We start from the raw sequence: 12,078 nt of genomic DNA on the forward strand, positions 1-12,078 counted from the left end.
TGGTGACAGATTCAGGTCAAGAATCCATGTCTTATGACTCCCAGTCAATTATTTTTTCTTTGCTATGTGGAAAATATGCAGAATCTTTTATATCCCCCATATTATTATCTTGCATGACAGCTGTCACTCATAAGTAGCAGTGTTTCAGAATGGCTGAAAACCTTGGTGAGAACAATTGAAGAATTCAGAGCTTAATTAAACTCTAATTCCCTGGAAGCCTGTTAAACAAAAGTTTTCTAATAAGCTGGGGTCAATTTATATGCCCACCCTAGCTTGGCAGCTATGGCTTAAGCAGCCGTTAGTGGATTTACTAAAGAGTATTGCCAGGGCCAGCACCCAGGATGGGACCATATCCAGCATCAGCTGCCACTAGGCCAGGTCCAGAGAGAATTTGCTGCTCGGTGCAACCCCAAGAAAGGAGTCAACTTGTGTGGTGAGTGTAGGTCAAGCTCTGAGTTTCCATTAGGGAAAAAAATAAACACCTAATTCACAGAATATGGTAAGCATTGATGGTGTCAGGATAGAATGTAGAGAAGTCATAGTTTCTAGAGTTTCTCTCTCTCCTAGAGTGACCGAGAACAAACCTTCACTAGGCCAAGTCCAATAAGGCCCCGTGTGTTTCAGATGAAGAAGTGAGTCAGATGGGGAGGGTGTCACCAAGGAGTCCGCTTTTGCCCGACCCCATTTCTCTGATATCCCTTGACAAAATGCCTCCATGTCTACCCTTAGAGATTTATTTCTTTTGATGTTGCTAGTATTTTTTCCCCCATGAATATTCAATTATTCCCAATATCCCCCAAAGGGCAATACATTATACTAAATCATTTACTATCTTATACAGAAGTCTATTCTCCCCTCTTTGGATGCTACAGACAGCTAGATACCTTAAGCCGATTCAGAACTGGAACATAAACAAGGTGCCTTGGGAGGAGGGGGGGCAGGTAGTCTTTGCTAATTCACCATTTTGCCAAGGACCAGCTTACTTTGTGCCTTTTGCTTAGCAAAGAACTGCTGGAAGTTCTGGCTGAAGTCAGGTTAGAACCAGGAGTTGTGATTCAGCACAAGAAAGCATCCCACTGAACCAAGAGAATTGAGTTTGTCCCCACTTCTTTCCTTCTTCTAGTATAAGAAAGAATTGTGTCCTCCCTGAAGATGTTGAAGTGCCAACCCCCAGAACCTGTGGAAGTGACCTTATTTGGAAATAGGGTCTTTGCAGATGATCGAATTGAGGACACGAGGATGGGTTTGATCCCATATGACTGGTGTCCTTATAAAAAGGGGACATTTGAAAACAGCGACAGACACTCACATAGGGAGAACACCAGATGAGCATGAAGGCAGAGATTGGGGCAATGCACCCTTAAGCCAAGGGACAGCAACATCTGCCAGTAACCACCAGACAGTAGGAGAGAGGTATAGAACAGATTCCCCCACACAGCCTCAGGAGGGACCAACCCTGTTAACACCTTGATCTTGGACTTGTAGTTTTCCAGAACTGTGAGTCAGTAAATTTCTGTTTTTTAAGCCAGCCAGTTTGTGGCACTTTGATATGGCAGCCTTAGAACACACATACACCACTGAACCAAGAAAATTGAGTTTGTTCTTCCTTCTTTCAGTAAATATTTAGTGATTATCTACTGTGTGGCAGACACAATGCCAAGTGCAGGAAACAATATCTTAGATAAGATCTTTGCTTTTAAGGAGTTCATAGATAAGCACAGGTGGAGATAAGTAAACAGGCCATTCTTAGAAGTAGGATAAGTATTTAATGTCTATTCTTCTATGGCTCTCAACCATGACCATACACTAGAATCTCCTGGGAACTTAAAAAAAAAAATACCGATGTCCAGGTCCCACTTCCAGATATTTTGATCTAATTGGCCTGAGGTGGGAACACACAGCATCAGTATTTTCTACAGCTTCCTAAGTAATCCCAAAGAATCACTGTTTAAAATATATCCATTATCAAGGCCCCACTCCAGACCAATTGGAATGACAATGATATTTTTTAAAAGCTTCCCAGGTGATTCTAATATGTATTCAGGTTTGAGAATCACACGCTCTTGTGAAGTAGGAGTTGTGTGTCTTTTTTAAGTCCATGTCCTCTCCACAGTGCCTAGCTCAGAGAAGGCAATCAATAAATAATTGTTGAGCAGGATCTATGATGAGAAAAGTATAAGGCGCCATGAGTGCGTAGAAGTACCCAGTGCAGTTGTGAAAGAGCTGAGAACGGAAGATGAGTTGATTTAGTCAGGCAGGAAGGGTGTACAAGAATGTTTCTGGCAGAGGGAACAGGATAAACATATGGTCAAGGAGCTGGATGTGGCTTAGCATGGTTGGAGTGTCATCTATGGGCGGTGAGAGGGAAGTCTGAAAAAGATTGGGTCATGAAGAGCCTTATGTGCCCTGGTACAGAGTTTGGGTTCTGCCAGAGGCTTGTTTAGGTTGCCTTGGGGACATAGCCGGGGGCTCTCAAGGCTGATTTTTGATATCTTGGCCTTGGGCTCAGAATCTTGCTCTCTTCCTCTTTGAAGATGGAAGCCGAGTGACGTCTTGGAACCAACTCTTGAGAGGAGCATCATTAACTTCCCAGAGAGACCACCAAGTAATATAACTACACCACACTCTCTAACCGTGACCAGCCATCACTAAGTCAGGAGCGAGACAGTCTCAACACTCCACACTTCCACATCTTGGGTGGACACTGGGACAGCTTTCACATTTGTTCCAATGTTCATCTTAATCTGATTTCACCTGGACAAACATGGGGGTGGTGAGGAGAAGGCTCAGGGTGTTTTCCTCCATAGAAGGACCCTCAGCAGGGCATAGAGAGCTGAGCGGGGATCAAACCCGCCATCCTGGAGGTTTGTTCACGTTGCGCGCTATCCCTTGGGCATTTGCCTATCCAACCATGCTGTTGCCAGCAGTGCCCAATTTAGTACTCTCTGCAGATTTCATTAACAGCCTGCCTGCTCCACTCCAAGTCCTTAATGAAGATGTTAAATAGAATTTGACATTATTATTGCCATTTGTACAGCACTTCATATTTACCAAGTGCCTTCAGAACATTTTTATTCTTTTCCAAGCAATAGCTCAATGAAGTCTGTTAGTACCACTCTCCCCATTCCCCAGAGAAGGCCCGTAGGAGTTTGTTGATTTGTGGAGACCCCTGCAGCCCACCATCCCCTATCCTAAGGGGGGATGATCATCCCTCTTTTTGCCCAAAACCTGACTCATGGAGCTGCACTTGCTCCTCAGAGGCCCGTCTGACCCCTCATGCCCTCCCTCCAGGCTTTGCTCTCTGAATATTACTCCTTTTCTTCTGTCTTACAGTTTTTTGTTTTTAGTTCAGAAAAGCCTTGGTCCACACTTACTCAATTTGAATTAATTTGCAAGTACAATTTCCCGATGGGCATCGAATGTCTTGCTGACCATTCAAACATGGGGCATTCGGTGTTTGGTGGGGCCGCTGCTTGCTGTCTGTCCTGCCTCTTCTCTGAGGCCTGTCAGAGGTGCTGTGGATGTGTCTGGCATGCTCTGTCTTTTGTAAACATCCCAGGACAAACAGCACTGTTGTCTTTCTGTATATGACAGCCTCCCCCAAATCAGAGGCTCCCAGTGACAGCATCTCTGTAAGAACAGGGAGAGAACGTAAACCTCATAAAAGAAGGCACTAAAAGCTGCTCAGTCTGCTTCCCTGAGGTGTATCAGAGCAATTGAATAAGGCATATTAACAGGTTTGCTCAACTCTCTGTGCCTTGGTTTTTTCATATGTTAAATGGGACGTTAATGAGAATTTGAGTAGGTGAAGTGTTTGCTGCTTTAATGATTCAAGCGTTTCTGGAGGGATATTTTATAACACAGTTTTTGACTTCACACTTTCAAAATCTATCTTACTAATTTTCTATCTCTACCACACTATTCTATCTTCATTTGCCTTCTCCGTGCATACTCCATTTCTATATCGTTCTTTCTCTGACTTCATCTTACTTCCTTACCATCTCTCGCATTTTTATTTATTTATCCTCTGCACTAAATGTCATTTCCCTCTTTTTCTGCCTATTATCTCAGCCCACGGAAGGGCCTCTGCTGTTTCTGCTGGGGTCATCTCACAGGATTCTGCCTTTTATCTCCAGACCCTGCAAATTAGTTCCCGTGAGTGCCTGATAGAGGATTTCTGGTGCATTGTGGGACATCTAGAGAGTGGGGTGATGATGAAAAGATCCAACACCCACTCACATTGTTATTGAATGAGAGAGGAGCATCATCATCATCATCAACTAGGAGGTGTGGGGTGTGGTGAGGTTGTAATAACTGAGGAGATCGTGGATCCTTTGACTCAAGGAGCTACTTTCTGGTCAGGAGCAGGTGGCCCTGAGGGGTACAGAAAGGGTCACAATAGGATTTGGCAACATATTGCAGTGAATGGAAAGAACATTGAACTGAGAATTAGGATTGTTAAAGTTAGACACTGACGTGTCGGACTAGCCTACTTGCAAGCTAACAAGTTAGTCTGCCACAATGTTATATATATGCATGTGTGGTTATATACACTTGAGATTAATATATAAGTATATACATTCATAGTTGTGAATATACACATGTGTGATAAATATATGTATGTATATATCCATATGCAGCATATATACATTTGTATACATATATATACATGTGTATATACACGGACATAAATGTACATACACACACTATTGTTTGTATATAAACTGACAAGACACTAGATCTGGGTTAAAGACAAAAAAAAACCCACATTAATTACTTATGGCAAAAGCAGTAGCTAGAGCAATATCTCACATTGGTTCTCTGAGTACCAATCCCCACAAGCTGATGGTTAGGGCCAGGCACATACACATGTGTATATACACGGACATATATGTACATACACACACTATTGTTTGTATATAAACTGACAAGACACTAGATCTGGGTTAAAGACAAAAAAAAACCCACATTAATTACTTATGGCAAAAGCAGTAGCTAGAGCAATATCTCACATTGGTTCTCTGAGTACCAATCCCCACAAGCTGATGGTTAGGGCCAGATATTAACTGCACATGCAGTGAGGTATATCCAAAAAAGGACCCCCTCCCAGGTTAGAAAACTGTTTTTATTTATGGCTACTGGTGACCTGTTTCTTCTCCCCTTCTCTTCACTCTGGAAGGTAAGCCAATCTTACTGAAGAGAGGAGAGAGAACTTACTCTCCTAGAATGGCTGCAGAGAGAGAGAGAGGTCTTCTACCTTTGTCTACTGGTCAGGAAACAAATCTGCCTTCTGACCTGGAGAGAGGCAATGTCATTAGCTTCCAAGGATGTTTTTATTATTTAAACACCCTTGAAAAGATTGCAGTGCCCTTTGCTGAGCCCATGCAGAAAGATGAGATATTCGTGGAAAGTTGTCTCCTAAGGAGGACTCTCAGGAATAAAATAAAGGCTTTAGACAAGGAAAATGTGAGAGTGTGTTCCACTCCCCTCCTAGTCTATGCCTAAGGCAGACATCACTGATCATTTGTGATTTTCTGGTACAAAACCCTCTGTAGTCTGTACTCTGCTGATGATTTCCTAAATTGCTCTAGTTGTGTAAAATTGTATTCTTCATATTTCCTCCTCCTCTTCCATTTTTTCTCCTTTCGTGAATCTGTGTATGTATTTATCTCTAATGTCGGGGATGGAAAAGAGAACATGTCTCTTGAGGCAACTCCGTGGTTTGAGATTTTCATGAAGCAAGTTTCCTAATCCTTCAAACAGTTTAATCTTTAATCCATGAGAACTTTAGCTATTAATCTAGAGATGAATAGAGGTTATGAGAAGAATGGTTGTCCATTGTAACATCTTCTCACTTATAAAGGGGTTCCTCCGAATTCCGCTAGGGTGTTTTGTTGGAACCCTGTGACTAAGCAGAAGACTCCCAAAGAAATATGGCATAGGGGAATGTGTGACTAGAGAATAAAAACTGAGACTAAATCCTGAGATGACTTCCAACTCTAAAATTGGGCCAATGATACCCTCTGGGCATTTGGAAGATGCCCGTTCTCCCCTTCGAGTCAGTTGGGACTCTCCTCCCAGCACAAGCCATCTCCCTCTTATCTACTAGGCTTCAGCTTCTCTATTTATTCATTGGGTAAGTGTAGAGATATGTGGATAATATACTGGAGTTTCTGCTGGCCACCTGGTTACATCTTATTGCTGAAATGAAAGGAATCAAGAGAATAATGGGGAAAGTATATGAACTTCAAGCAGGGCATCGAAAGGTAGGGAATGCTGATTAGCTATGTGACCTTGGACAAGTTACTTAACCTCTATGTGGCTCGGTATCCTTTCTTGAAAATGAAGATGAGGATGCCTGCTCACTGGGATATTGGCAGAGCAAATGAGTTCATGTTCAGTGTACGAGGTACTCAAAACAAAGATGCTGGTTAAATATAAAGTTTGCTTTTGCTGCACTAACTGTCATCACCCTCTTGTGTTGTGTCTCATCTCAGCCCATGGAAGGGCCTTTGTTGTTTCTGATGGGGTCGTCCCAGGATTCGGCCTTTCCTCCCTGGACCCTGTAGGATTCCTTCCTGTTAAGTGCCTGATGAAAGATCGTGGCGCATTGTGGGACATCTAGAGAGTGGGGTGATGGTGAAGACCCTAAGTACCCTCACATTGTTATTGGGTGATAGAGGGTGTGGTGTACAGTGAAGTCGTGACTGGCAGAGAGGGGTGTGGATTCTTTGATAGGGAGGAGCAGGTAGTACTGAAGGATACAAAAAAGGTCAAAATAAGGCTGGCTATGCACACAAATCAAGTGTAATGAGAAGGCCATGGACTGCAACTAAGATTCTGTCTCTCTCGTGTCACTAATAAGTTGGTATGTGGCTAATGTACTGGGAAGCTGCCTGGTGATCTGTGATATTGGGAATTTTTTTTCTTTTCGCTTCCTGTAGACCTTAGAAGTTCACCAATGGACTAGCAGCCATCCTGCCTGCTCCTTTCCTTCCTCCCTCCCTCCCTGCACAAATATTTATTTATACCTCATGTGTAACTGAAGATAAGCACCTCTGAAATCAGGCCTGTTGGCATATGTCTAAACACTTTTTAACTGAGAGACAGATATTCAGAGAAACACTTTCAAATGTCCATAAACTAACACATTGATGGTCAAATCCTAAATACAAGGTTCAAATAGAGATTCTGACACTAATTTTAGAATGTTCTAATGTCCATCAGCATTTTTCCTGGTACAGCCCTCACAAATCTCTTGTGTGTTGTGTGTTTTATAGCTGTAGGAGATGCTCTGTTAATTAACATTGCAAAGCTAAGTGTTCGGTGAAAAGATGTGCTAGAGAATTACTTATTATTTATTACAGAATTGTTTAGAAACACAATCATGTAAAACCATAGAGGTTTTGCTCTGAGTGGCCTGGTGGCCACTTAGATGTTCCTTTATTTTTGTGCAGAAAGATACTTGCAAAGATGCTTCAGATGAATAGTTTTGCCGTTATGGCCAATATGCAAGTTATTCTGCATGGATGTTTTATCAGACTCTAACCTAGTTTGTGTTCTGGTAATTCTGGGAATGGGACATTTGCCTCTCCCCTGGGGGTCCGTTTCCAGCATCTAGTAATCCAACCAGTTTTTCAGAAGACTAAGCCCCGATTTAAAGAGAGAAAGAAGTATTTGCAGAACTGTGGGGAAGAAGAAATACGGATGTGACACACTGACCCGTTTTAAGCATGCAGGCAGCTTTACGTCTTTTGAATTTGTTTCCCCAGTTGTCAGGGATAACTGTGAACTGTGAGAACTACCGAGGCACAAATCCTAAGATTTTTTTTTTCACCTCAGAAAATTCAATTTGCAAAACAGAATAATTGAAGCATGTGTTTCCAGGCCACTTCCTAAGTAAAATATGTATGTGTGTGAAGTCAGACCTGATCTAAGATCACTTTTTCTTCTTTCAAGAAGGCAGTGCTTTGGGGCTAGAGAGAACTGGTTCCAAATTCCAGCTTTGCTCTTAACGGTTATGTGATCTTTAAATTTCCTTCTAATAAAATGAGGAGAGTAACACTTTCCCCATGGGCTTGCATGAGAGATAAATGAGATAAAGGCCCAAGCACAATTCCTGTTGCATGGTGCTCAGCACATGGTCATTTGCCTTCTCTTTCTAGGAGAAGGGCTCAGTTTCTTGGCCCTCTGTTAAGCCTCCCGGAATTCTCACTGATTCCTTGGGATGCCTGGATGATCCATGGACACCTGTGGGTTGGGTGTGGTTCTGTCAGTCTCCAAAATAGCCACTTTCTCTCCTTTCTCTTACAGAGAGCACACACAGAGAGAGGCAGGACAGATATCCCATGGTGGCTGTCACATCATTCTGTGTTTATGAGGCTACACTTAAAAGCAGATGGGGGACTTGTCCACTTTTTTTTTTTTAAATTGAGGTGACATTGGTTAATAAAATTATATAGGTGTCAGGTGTACAATTCAATAATACGTCATATGTGTATTGCATTGTGTGTTCACCACTCGAAGTTAAATTTCCTTTTGTCACCATATACTTGACCCCAAAAAGTAGATTTGTCATCTTTTTAAAATTCTATACATTAGAGTTCAACATATGAGACAACAGTAGTAATTGTACTATAAATTGACACCAATTGCAATGAGAAAAGACCTTCTCTCCTTCCCCTGCCTCAGATTGCACATCAGGATGTGCTAATTAAAGCATCTGTCTCTCTACAGCTCCCATTATCAGACATCTTTATTTATTTACTTATTAAAAAATAAGAGTATTTTTGCTTCATTGTTTTTCCCCTTTATTTTACCTTCATTGTTACATATTAAGTGATTTCGGCAAAATGAATAGATAAAATAACTATAATTAAATATAGTTCTTATTTGGTATGATCCTTTCCTTCTCTGGCATTGGCAGTTCTTCTAATGACAATGACCTTGTAATTTAAATCATCCTAGGGATGTCTGTTCTTCATTTTGAACTGCTTTGAAACACACTGGTCGAGCAATAATCAGGGTGAGAATTGGTGGCAACTGATCCAAGCTTTTCCTATAGGATAAAGAGCAAGATGCCTTTTCCAGGATAGGTCTTCGGGGCCTCAGAATGTATCATTAGTTGTGGACCTTCTCCTTTCAGTAATAATCTGGAGTCAATACTTTGCTTCTGTTCCAAATGGCATTGGGAGCCCCAGCCTTATTCATCCAGAATTTGGCAACAATTTGACATCTTATGTGTTCAACTTGGTGATAGTCATTCACTTATTAATTCATTCAAAAAAATGAGTTGAAAGAATATGTTAAGTCTCTGAGAGCTACAGTCATGGAATAGAAAGAGCCTGGAATGAGCTTGGATGGACTGAAAGTCCTTCGGATCCCTGGTCATATTGGAGGGTTTGTTTAGAGCGAGTAAAAGATAAAGTTGGATAGTTAAATTTCACAAACTGGAGGCATATGTTACCATCTACATCTATGTCTGTCTGTCTTCAGTCGGTCGGTCGGTCTGCCTATCTATCTATCTATCTATCTATCTATCTATCTACCTACCTACCTACCTACCTACCTACCTACCTACCTACCTATCTATTTATCTTTCTTGCCCCTTTCTTCTGTTTTTGAGTAGTCAGAGGCTGACTTTTTATTTACCTCTTGAGACAAGATCGTCTTACTGTCTAAAGTGTAAGATGTAAAAAGTCTTAGGCTGTGAGTACATTTGACCTCAGGGTCCTATGTGACTGTGAACCAAATAGCTTTTCTTCCACCCTTTGAATGACACCTACTTGCCCCTCGTAATCTATCCTGAAGCTGGCTCTGTACTGTTCACCCTCTCTACCCACTCTGCCTACTTCCCAACTATTGGTTTAGAACATGGTTAAAAATAACAACAACACTTTTTTTTTTGGCCTTTCCCACTGAAGGGTCAATGTATAGCATTTCCAACATATCCCAGGGTCCTGTTATCATCTTTCATGTTAAGTCTGTGGATGTAGTTTTTTAGTAATTTAAGAATAATCTAGGATGTGGCTCCATAGTGTAGTAGTTAGCATGTCTGCTTTACACGCAGAAGGTCCTGAGTTTGCACCCCAGGTGGAGCCACAGACTATGCCCTGGGTGCGCCAGAACCTGGGTGCACCAGGGCCCCCAAGTGTGCTGGGTGTGCCAAGCCCTCAGTGAACGCCGCAAGCGTGTGGGAGGAGACGCCCTGCCTTCAGAGATCCAGCTCTTAAGGGGAAACGGCAACATCCATTGGTTGGGGGGTGGAAGTGGTATAGCGGGGGAAATTAAAGAGAGAGGAAAAAAAAGAATAATCTAAGGATGTCCTCTATCTCAGTGACAGAAATGGAGTTGGTATAGTGCCTTGGATATAGAAGCTATTTCCCTGAGGCCTTGAAAAATTGTTCTTGTGGCCTACTTCATCCTTCTGTAAGACTGATGGTCTAAAAATAGAAGAATTTTAGGCTTCTGCTAGAATTGTCTTTTCTGCTATTTCTTTAAGCAACAACAAACACATATACATACATGTGTAATGATTATCATTTATGTCCATCACACAGTAGATGCTCAATAAATTTTTCTCTCCTTCATTTCTTCCATCTTCGCCTTTAATATAATACGTTAGAGTATACTGTTTGCCTATGATGTGGTAGACCATGTCTCCACATCATGCACTCAGTATACTCTAATGTATTACATTAAAGGCACAGATGGATGCTAGGTGCAACACAGAAAGGTGCCTCATTTCTGTCTCATGGGTATGGGTGATAGACCAGTGGGGGTAACTGGATTCTCTTCCTTCCTGATAATCATTGGGGTTCTTGTAGATGCAGCAGGTACTCAGTAAATTTTTGCTGAATACATTTCTTTAGAACCAAAGGGCATTCGCCTCCTCCAACCAGCCTTTGCACATTATTTTTGTATAGATCATTATATAAAACAGAGATGTCCAGTGTTGCGCCTTTTCAAAATATTCCTTGACCTTTTTCTACGGGGATTGACTATCATTGTTGTTATTTCCTGTTCTTTTTATGATGCTTATTTATGCATTGTTATTTTTTTAATTTGAAAAGGAGAAGTTTTGATGAAGCACACTTGTGATTGGGGTGTAGGGGGGGATGATGAAAAGGGAAAAAACGAAGGGGTGTCTTGTAATTTTAGAATCATTTAAGAAAGACAATTCAGACCTTGTTGATATATACCTACAAAAGGAATTATCTGAAGATTTAAACAAAAAAGCCTGACTTAATCTCTCTTTCTCTCTCTCTCTGTCTCTCTTTCTCTCTCTCTCTGTCTCTCTGTCTCTCTCTCTCTCTCTCTTTCTCTCTCTCTCAATGGCAAAAGGTTATTGTAGTTTTTGTTCTTAATACTTTTAAAATTAAAATGATATAAGCAAAAATAAAAAGAAACACAAAATTTATAAAAGCATTTTTTATACAGTGTAAAAATATTCAGATGTTTACAGAAGCAACATGAAAGTGAAATCACCTCCGCTGCAGCAAATTCTCTAGTGTGGTAAAATTTTTAAATGTTTCTGGCATTTTTCTTCTGTTCTACAGTAACTAGGATTCTAGTACTCTCTCTTGATTTATGAGAGTTATCATCTTTTGACTCCTTGCTGGATGGGATTTAGAGCCACATCCCTAAATGCTCCCTTCCGTTGTCACTCCTTTCTAGAATTCTGTCAGTCATACTATTACTAACCCGTTATTAAGGTATAGTAAAACTCATATCTGTTCTCTAAATATAGTTAGGTTTTCCATGTCTTATAGTTGATTCTAAAAATTTGTTTGGATTGAGTTCCTACTGTTCCTTTTTTCATTCATTTATTTGTTTATTCATTCAACAAATATTGAGTGCCTATTTTTGTGCCAGGTGTGGGCCTATGTGCAAAGCATATGCAAGTGTTCACAGTACTGTGCGCAAAACAATTGAATAAGTTTTGGGCAGGAAGAGACACAAAGTGCATACCTCAGTTATGTTATCAAGAATTTTCTATGAAAAGATTTATATACAAGTATGTTGTATTATTGTTTAGGGTGATAAGTAGGGTAATAAATACCCTGGAAATTGTTTAGA

At 41.0% G+C, this 12,078-nt stretch overlaps 1 protein-coding gene across 3 annotated transcripts in view; it reads left to right on the top strand.

Annotated features, from left to right (window-relative positions):
- The window catches only part of NRXN3 (neurexin 3), a 1,437,186-nt gene that overhangs the window by 248,925 nt on the left and 1,176,183 nt on the right, over positions 1-12,078 (top strand). The gene's annotated exons all lie outside the window — the stretch shown is intronic.

The sequence above is a fragment of the Pteropus alecto genome, unplaced genomic scaffold, assembly GCF_000325575.1.
Source record: "Pteropus alecto unplaced genomic scaffold, ASM32557v1 scaffold8, whole genome shotgun sequence".
NCBI lineage: Eukaryota > Metazoa > Chordata > Mammalia > Chiroptera > Pteropodidae > Pteropus > Pteropus alecto.